The following is a 10,865-nucleotide window of genomic DNA, read 5'->3' as shown; positions in this document are numbered from 1 at the left end:
TTTAAAATAATTTATGAAAATAATGTTCTTCAAAAAGTATTTACAAAGGTGCCACCTAACCTGTCCTCACGCTGCTGAATCAGCCCGAAAAATCATGGTGTGGAAGGGTGACTCTAAGAGTCGCCATATCAAAGGGCGACTCATAAAGCCGCCCTACTACATGGCGACTTTATGAGGATTCTCCCACCTCTCATCCTCTAGTCGCATCCGATCATCCTCCGATCGGATCCTCCCAGCTCTCATCCTCTGGTTAGATTCGGATCCTCCCAGCTCTTATCCTCCGATCAGATCCGGTCATCCTCTAGTCGGATCCTCCCAGCTCTCATCCTCCGGTCGGATCCTCCTAGCTCTCATCCTCCGATATCCTCGGGTCGGATCCGATCGTCCTCCGGTCAGATCCTCCCAGCACTCATCTTCTGGTCGGATCTGGATCCTCCTAGCACTCATCCTCTAGTCGGATTCGGTCATCCTCCGATCGGATCCTCCCAGCTCTCATTCTTCGGTCGGATCCGATCATCCTCCAATCAGATTTGGTAGGATCCTCCTAGCTCTCATCCTTCGGTCGGATCCGACTGGAGGTTGTGGTTCGATGATCATATGTGATCAGATAGAGCCACCCTACTATAGGGTGACCTACTGTAGGAAGAGGGAGATGATCTCCAGGATGTCCAATCATCATCATGGATGTGCACTGATGTGAGCGGATGCCTGTGACCTAATTGGACCGACAGTCGCTCATTTCTAAGGATGTCGCTAATGTCTAACCAGCACCATTCTAATGTGCACTTACGCTTGCATGTTGGAGGCACTCGTGACTTGCTTGGCACCCGGATGCCGTGACCTGACCTAAAGTTTTCGACCTAAAATTCTCGTGACCCACCCGTGACCCAACAGGAGTGAGCCAGGATGTAGGTGCCTAGAGGGATCAAGATGTAAGCACCTACATCTGGGATGTAGGCGCTGGTTGTAGGCGCCTACAACCCAGATGTAGGCGCCTACATCCCATATGTAGATGCCTACATCTCGGTTGTTTTCTGATTTTAGGCGACTACATCCAAGCCTATTTTAGGTGGCTTCTTCCACCACTTTTATATATTTTTAAATCATCAAATTAGTTCAGAATATCCACTCCTTCATCTTCTTTCCCTTCTGTTCCTCTCAGAATCCCTAGCTCTCATCTTTACAACCATCTCCACTCACGTCTTAAATCCAAACAAAAAATCTCCTTCTCAAGCTAAAAACCTCCTTCCATCTCCTTCTCGACAAATGGCTCCGAAGATGCGTCTTTCCTAACACTAAAGAGCAAGTAGAAGTGAAGAAAGGGGAAGGGGAAGAAAAAAAGAAGCAAGCAAAGCACCATCACTTCCTCCTTTAAGATCACCTTTTCTGAGAACTCCTCCTCCTTCAAGGTCACCTCATTCGAGAACTCCAGTAAGTGATAAAAATATTCTCTCCAGCCATATTATTGATATGAACTTTTTAGATTCGGAGGGATTTGAGATTGCAAACTTAATTAGAGCCATGGGATGGAAATTTATCTGCACTGCTAAAGTCCCAATATTTATGAAGTTAGTTAGAGAATTTTATGAGAATATTTTATTTGAAGAACATATCGTATCGTCTTCAGTTAAGAAAAAAAATTTATTTAAATGATGAAATACTATGAGAAATTTTAAAACTTCCAATCATAGGTGAGCTGCGGGACAGTAGAAGAGATAGAACTACAAGAGTAGAAACTGTTATTGGGGTAGAGATCATGATCAATTTCAGAGAATTTATGAAAGATACTTAAATATTAAAATAAGACTACTCCATATAATTATTTGCTAGATTATACAATCTCGAGCTGGAGGATTTGATACTGTAACAGAGAGGGATTTATCAATCATGTATCATGTAGTCAAATATATCCCACTCAACTTTTCAAGAATGATAATCAAGATTATGCAAGAAGTTGTGAGTAGGGCACAAACGTCTCTGCCTTATGCCATGATGTTAACTCATATCTTTAAATATTATGGAGTAAGAATTCAGGGTGAACAATCAACAATATTCAATGAAAGAGCCCTGCATAGAATGTATTGGTTTAAAATTAATGGTGAGTGGACTAGAAAGGATGGAAGGAGAAAACATGTGGACGAAGATATTTCAGCTGAGAAAAAAAGATGTAGGAGTGAAGCAGGACCTTCTAGGTCTATGGAGGATATAGAACCTGTTGAGCAAATGAGGATGACTCCAGATATGGTTAGTGTAATCGCTCGAGAGATTATATCTATTCTTAAGTCATCGCCTTCAGAAGAGAGCACTGCACGTATGAATCCTAGCGAGATACATAGTTCTTCTTCGTTCGAGCAAAAATTGGATAATCTTATTTCAGCAGTGCAGAATATAAGATAGGACATTCGTAATTTAGTCTATCGTATCGAAGAATTAGAGAGATGTTCGCCTCATACATATATGCAATATCAGCTAGGCGAGATTATCTGCACTCTTAGAGTGCTTCAGAGTACGATACAGAGAGAATCAGGTAAAATAGAAAGATAAAATATTCTCTCTACTGGATTGGCTACAGTTTTACAGAATGTTATCCGGATCGGCCAACAGATGAATATTCTTATTTCAAATCTTTCAAGTGATCAATTCAGTCAGCTTCCTCTCAGTCAGCCTCCTCCTAATCAGCCATCCTCCTCTAGGCTATCCTCATCTGCTCGTCCATCCTCATCTGCTCGTCGCTATCGCCCTGCTGTTTAAGCTGATCCGAAGGATTAGATTATCAGATTTTATATCTTCTGTGGTGTGATGATGTAGTAATTTTTGATTGTATATGTTGTGTGGTGTATATATATTGTGTGGTGTGATGATGTAGTACTATATTTTTTGTAGCAGTTTTTGATTTATGGTATGAATATATCTTCTTGGTATGAAAGAATGATGTTGAATGGTTAAATGATGTTGAATGATTAAATATTGGATAATTTTAATAATTAATATTTTTGTGCAACTAATATAGTATAAATTGTAACATTAATGATTACAAAATTATTTTAGCATGTATAAATATCACAACTATCGAGAGCTGTATATATCAAGATACTGGGGCCTCCTATGCGTCCATCTCTCATAAATACATCTCATCTCTGACTGCCGATGGCACAGTCTGAAGTCGTCTATCCTCTGAGACAACTCGTATAGTATCAATAAGATCATTCATAATATCGATAAGTGCTCAATCCTTATATCCAATGGTGATCGAATAGAATCCACTCCTTGCCATATGATATAACGATGTATTCCTTTGAAACTGTAAAAAAATAAATATTACTCATAAGTATATTAATAACAACATAACAAAATGAGATAAAAGTAAAATATACTTACCACAATATCCATCATACCACCCAAAGCACGGAACCTCATCTCGAGATGCTCACTCATCAATGACGAGATGAATCGTCTGGTGATGCTCCTGTACCACTGCAGATATGGATCATAATAATCCATCATGGGAAGCATGGGTGGACCAGCAACAATCAAATCCTCTCGTCACTCCCATGAATCAATATACTCCCGATGCTCTCGAATCCAATCATGATGATGTCGCCCTCGTTGATCCAAATGGTAGAGAGCGTCTCAAGTGTCACATGGTGGGGGAACATCTTGGTGCATGCCAAACTGTCGCATCATGCGCTCCGAACAATAAATCCCCATGATGTCAAAGCAAATGAGAGGTGCGTGTGTCCTCCATACTGATCTGATCGACATATCTCGGGCAATATGGTCAATATATCTGGTGTGTAAGGCACCCATAATATTTGATCATCACGCTGCTGATCTAACTGATTTCTATAATATATAACTATGTGCGGCACTGGATTGCTAGCACCAGTCAATCGAATCCTCTATCTGTCCAAAATAAAGCCACTATGTTATTATATAAAAACATACGGTCATTTATTATGTAAAATCAGTGCTATTGATTACATACCTGCATCCTAATGGATCAGCCTGATCATGTTGTACGCTATCAAATGGATCCTCAAAAACAGCATCATCCACATATAATGGGACATGTCCTGCTACATATATAAGTAGTAAGAGTAGTATTAGATAACGTATATGACTCTAACAAGATTTTTTTTTTATAAAAAATATAAGTAGTAAGAGTAGGATTGGAATGCTTATACTGTCATCTAAAATAGTCTGTGACCGATGGTGCTCTTGCAATGTAAGAATACTTCTGTCTCGAGGGCTTGGATGCCGTAAATCATAAGCCATAACACGCTAATGAACCTAAAATACCTAAAATAATGATATATATCCCAAGTGTATTAGAGCATGAGAAATATAATAGCCATTCATTTCATGAGAAATATAATTTTCAATGCATGAAAATGATAATGTCACTAATTCATTACTAGTAAATATCTGATAGCACAATATTGTTGCATAATACAACTAAAACATACAATATAGTTCATCTCTGGATATAAAATAATATTAAAAACACAATCCCACAAAAATACATAAAATAATATTGAAAATACATCTTCGGAGCTTTTAATTTCTTCCACTGATAGTCAGAGTTCAATCTTTGACCTGTGCTAACACAACCACCATCATCTAAATTTATATTGTTAAAAAATTATGGGAGTTCGTGCAAATGAGGTTGAGGTTCTCCTACATTAATATCAGGCTGAACATCTTCATCACCATCTTCATCTTCATCATCACCATCATCACTGCTACTATCCTCATCCATCCAATAATCTTCATCCTCACTGTCATCTGACTCAAAATCTAGATTATCATAATTTATTCCACTGCCTATCCAGTCATCGTCTCCTATATGAGTCTCCTATATGAGTGTTGTATCCCGCACTTACTACTATTTTCACCATAGAAAAAGTCACTATAGCAGAAGATATCACAGGAGAAGTTACCATAGGACTTTGAATAATTGGACAACTAAGGCCAGCAGTAGTAGAATGTTGTTCTGCAAACATGGCCTCAACACTATTGATTTGCACCATAGGAGTTATGAAAGGCAAGAAAGGCCCAGGAGTATTGCCCTCTTGGATTAAAAGCCAACTATAGTACCCAAAACTTGGTACATCTTCCTTTTCAATATATAATTCTAAAAATTGATATTCTTAATATTTCAAAGAAAAATATCAGTATTTCTCGAATATCTTCATCATCATCAATTGGAACTAAAGGCGGGCGGGGCTGTCGCCGGGTCAAAGGGGCGGGGGGGGGTAGCCACCACCGGGCCAAAGTGGGAGTGGGGCTACCACCGGTCGGGGATCGGGGGGTGGGGGGTGGTCATCGCCAGGCCAAAGGGGGGGTGGGGCTGCCGCCAGGCCAAAGGGGGGGCGGTGGGGTAGGGGGGCGGCCGCCGCCGGGCCAAAGGGGGGGTGGGGCTGCCACTGACCAGGGGCCGAGGGGGTGGGGGCCGACCGCCACCGACAAAGGGAGAGAAGAGGGGGAAGAGAGAAGAGAGGGAAGAGGAGCTTACCGGCATAGTGAGCTCGTCGGAGATCGATCGGAGCGGTCAGAACAGTTGGAGCGGAGATCGACGGTGAACGGACGGAGAAAGAGCGAGGTTCGACGGTGAACGAGCGAAGAACAAAAAACGAAAGGAAAGAAGAGGCTTAAATCGTCTGGGTCTTTGAAAACGCCATTTGAAATGATGCTTTTGAAAGTGCCATTACAAACGATGATTTTTTTTTTTATCCTTTGATTCCATGGGGGATGGGGGGAGGAGATGACACGGAGCGAAGAAATGCCATTTCAAATAGTATTTTCTATCAAAAAAATACTATTTGAAATGACATTTTATGATTTTGCATCATTCCTGTAAATAAATTAAAAGATAAATTAATTTTTTTTTAAAAAAATAATATTATTTGAGTAAAGAACTCGAAATTTGATCCTAAAAAATTCCAGGAAGGAAGCACCGTAGCTTTGGGACAGGGATATAAATTTACTACTGCCTTCATGTGAAGTAAGGCTGAGCACGGATCAAATTTGTCTGGATTGAAAAAAAAATTATCCGAACAAATTTAATTAGATTGAAAAAAATTCAATCAGCTGCCAATCATTTATTATATATAAATCATTTGAAATCGAAATGAATAATTTGTAGCTGATTCGGATGAATTATGTTGGTTTGGACTTCAATATTTATCCATTATTGATTTTAAGTTCAATATTGGCCCACTTATTTTTTTTATTTTTTTATCAATTTAATGTAAAAAAGATCTAAATCTTATAAGTTACAAATTTTGAACTTATTTTTGAATATGCACGAAATAAAACAGAAAAAAGAAAAAATTTACTTATCTGAAAGTAACTACATCTGAAAGCTTTCACTTTAGAATAGTCTCAAATTGATATATTTTAATTAATAATTTAATATTAATATTTTTATGAATCTAAATGGATAACAGGATAGTTTTTAGAATGAAGTATCAAAATCTAAATTACACTGTCCCAAAACCAAAGTGAGTTTGTGAAATATTACGTCAGTTAGGTTTGGTTTCAAATGGGTTAAAAGTATAAGAACCAAATTGAACCATAAATAATCTATTTTTTTACAAACTCTAACGTAATTCTATTCGATTTATATCTTTCAATCGATCGAAACCGATGTTTATTGGGTCAGATTGGATAGGTTTCTACAGATTTTGATTATTTGCTCAACCCTAGTGTAGATGATGCGTAAGCACTTATACTAAATTATAGATTTTTTTTTCTAATTTTTATTTTTTTATATAAGTGTAATCTCATTGGAGTCGTTGTGAATCATAGGAAATGGAGTGGGAAAAGATAATTCCCAAGAAGCAGAGGAGAGTCTCTTGGGCTCCATTTTTTTTAGGTTAAAAAACTTACTCAATAATCTATATTTTTTCAATAAATATTTTTATATAATATTTAGATAAAAAATAATTTATTTATATTTTTTTATATATCAAAAAATGGTTCGAGAATCTGTTATCCATATCCTTTTGCATTACTAATTTTCTAGATAAGTTGCTAAGATATATCCATTTTCTCTATAATATCTTTTATTATATAAATATTATTATATATAATAATATATATATATTGTATGTTATAATATATAATATTATATAATATATACTCATTAATATAGATAATATAAATTATATATAATATAATATAATAAACTATATTATATATTATAAAATAAAAAATATATATTATAATATAGTGTATAATATTTATATATATTAAAATAATATATTATTATCTTTTATTTTATTTTAATAATAATATAATATATTAATATTATATATTAGATATTATTATATATTATATTATTATTATTATAAGGATAAGAGTTATTAGGAATGACAGTTGATGAGAAAATGACTTACCCATCTTCTAAGTGAATAAGACTTTTTCTCCATTCTATATGTAAATGCTATCCACGAAAAATAACTTATCCACCTAGAGCAGTGTGAGAACATAGATATATTGGTCAATAAAAAAGTTGACTAACTTTTTCATAATATTTATCTATTAAAAAATAGACTTTTATTTGATTAGAGTTCTAAGAAAAGAAAATATAAAAAGCTCTTTCTAATGAAAAGACACTTCCAACATTTCAAACTCAATTAGTTCGTGGGAAGTGGAGGGAGAAAGTGACAATTCTTGAGAAGTAAAGAAAAATCTCTCGTTTAGTTGGAGTTTTAAAGGAAAAGAGAATATAAAAAAATCTTCTCATGGAATGACACTTCTCATATTTTATGAGAAATATAAACCCATGGAGAAAATAGATTCTGGACTTCTCATGCAATGGGAATCAATGACCCTTTTTCTTTCCAAAAATACCTTCTCATATTATTCTTATAAATATTAATATTATATTATATTAATACTATGCTAATATTAATATGATATAATATTTATATTAATATATTAATATATATATTAACAAATTTGGTATATTAAAATATTAATATTATATCAATACAAAATATATTAATGTTATATTAATATAATAAATTATATTATGATCTAATATTTTATCATATTATATGTATATTAATATAAATATTATATTAATATTTCTATCAAGTTTGGGAATAAAATGGTATATATGGTTTATATCTATTAAAAATATAATAGGTATTTTACATAATTTTTTTTTTAAAAAAAATGCTCAACAGATATAAACCATATTGAAATAAATCATCTTTCCATAATTAATCAAACATATCAAAACTATGAACTCATTTGGTTTGCGAGATGTAAAGAGTGGAAAAGGCAATTTCTGAAAAATAGATATGGGTCATCTTGTTTGGTTGGATTATTAAAAGGTAAGAAAATGACAAAGTTCTTTTCATGGAAAGATACTTTCTATGAAATAAAAATTGATGACCTTCTTTTCTTTCAAAAAATATTTTTATAAATATTATATTATATTATATTAGTATTATTTAATATTTATATTAATAAATATAATATTTATATTAATATTAATATTATAAATTTATATATACTAATATTATTTTAATATTTATATTAATATAATATTTTTTTATTAATATTAATATAATATTTATATTAATATACTAAATTATTATAATCTAATATTATATTTAAATTTATATAAATATGATATTATGATTTATACAAAATTTTAGAGTCAAAATATATAATTTTATCTCTATTAAGCATATCATAGATATTTTATATAGTTTTTTCTGAAAAAATAGATGCTCAACCAAATATAAGTCACTCTAAAATAAATAAATTTTTTATGATCAACCAAATATATCACAATCATATTTTCAAAAAATTACTCCCTAGAAAGTTATTTTGGAAAGAAAAGTTCTTTCCCCGAACGAAACGAGTTCTATGTTCCCATATATCATATTCCGAAGAAGTAACTTCTCATGCAGAAAAATTTTTCTTGTGAACCAAACAAGTCCTTCATAGGAAGTATAAACTCATAGAGAAGATGGATTTTAATACTTTCGATGAAATTAAAATCAATGATTCTTTTTTTTTTGAAAATATCCTTTTAATATTATCCTTATAAATATTAATATAATATTATATTAATACTATACTAATTTATATTAATATAAATATTATAATATATACAATACATTAATATCATTTTAATATTAATATTAATATAATATTTTATTAATATTAATATAACACTAATATTAATATATTAATATTTATATTAATAAATTTATTATTTTAAATATCAATATTGTATTAATCTTATATCAATACATATATATTAATATTGTATTAATATAGTAAATTATTATGATCTAATTTTATATTATATTTAAATATATTTAAATTAATATAAATACTATATTGATATTTATATAGAGTTTGGGAGCAAAAAAAATATATGGTCTTATATCTATTAAGGGTATAATGGGTATTTTATATAATTTTCTTAAGAAAGTAGATGTTCAACGAAATATAAACTACTCAAAAATAAATCACTTCTCATGATCAACCAAATATACTAAAACTATATTCTCAAGCATCATATTTATAAGAAATAATTTTCATACTTCTAAAAAAAATTCTTCTTATGGACCAAATGAGTCCTTTATGTTTACTTTTAATGGGCAAGATGAATCTGCCTATGAGTCTCTAATTTCTATAGAATTTTTCACATTTTCTCACTTACTATTTAAAATATTTTAAAAAATATATGATTAAAAAATTAAGAATTATCTATTTTATATAGAATTTGTAAAAATAAACATGCCTAGATGTAAGAATGTGTTATATTGATATTTTAAATACTAAAGTTTTGATAATATCATTAAAAAAATGAAATATTTCGTATCATAGTGGAAAAGTTTTTTTTTAAAAAAAATTGATGATTTTTTTATGAGATGGATGATCATAAAAAGAAGTATTACAAAATATCAATAAAGTGCAAACATAATGAGTGCTATCTCAGTTGCGAAGCCGCCGGTGATGGATAATTTTCTTATGTTATATCTAATTCTCGATAAAAGGAGATATAAAGAAAAGTTTCAAGTGTCCAGGTAACATGTCATCATGAATAATCGAACGTGGCAATGACTTCAAGGATTCTTGGCAATGCATGGACATTGAATAACATGCAAGAGTGCAACCTAAATCTGCCATTCAGCAACGAGAATTCTGCTGCTCGAATTAAAACTCGAAGGGAGTATCAAACTAAGATTACTTCTGTTGGATGGATGTCTGACCAAGATACTACCTTCCAAGATCTTTTCAGTACCACGCGATACAGTAAGAAGAAAGAAGAAACAAAATAAAAGAAAAAATAATCAAAATACGTGGATCAGCCACAAAAGAACTCGTCTCCACGGGGCATGCAAACTTCACTATGAAAAAGAAATTTTACAAAAGGAGACCTCATCTTCAATCCTTATACACCCAATTCTCTCTCTAGAAATTTTCCTCACAAAAGCTCTCTCTCTCTTGGAAGATCCTCTGAACCCCTGAAGTGCCTGACGACCGCTGTCCAGGAGCCTCCTGCTCCTTCTCTCTCAGCGCTTCCGCCTCTCTCTCTTCTCGGGTTCGTACGGCGCGAGAAAACCAACCACACCCTTTACTCTGTGTACAGGGCTTTTTATAGACCTTAATCACGACTTAGATCATGATTAGGACTCCTTAATCAACCCAAATCACGTCCCAGACCGTCGGATCAAGACCGGGAGCCACTTGGGCCCTTCGATCGCGCTCCGATCCACGGAATAGTGCCGTGGATCGTGAAAAACGCTTGGAAAACACCCACGCGGTCCACAGGCCCAGCCGTGGACCGTCCGGTCCACGGTGGATCGGGGCAAAGGGCTAGCAGGCCGCAC

This window comes from Elaeis guineensis, chromosome 1, assembly GCF_000442705.2.
Source record: "Elaeis guineensis isolate ETL-2024a chromosome 1, EG11, whole genome shotgun sequence".
NCBI lineage: Eukaryota > Viridiplantae > Streptophyta > Magnoliopsida > Arecales > Arecaceae > Elaeis > Elaeis guineensis.
This window is presented reverse-complemented; position numbering follows the sequence as displayed.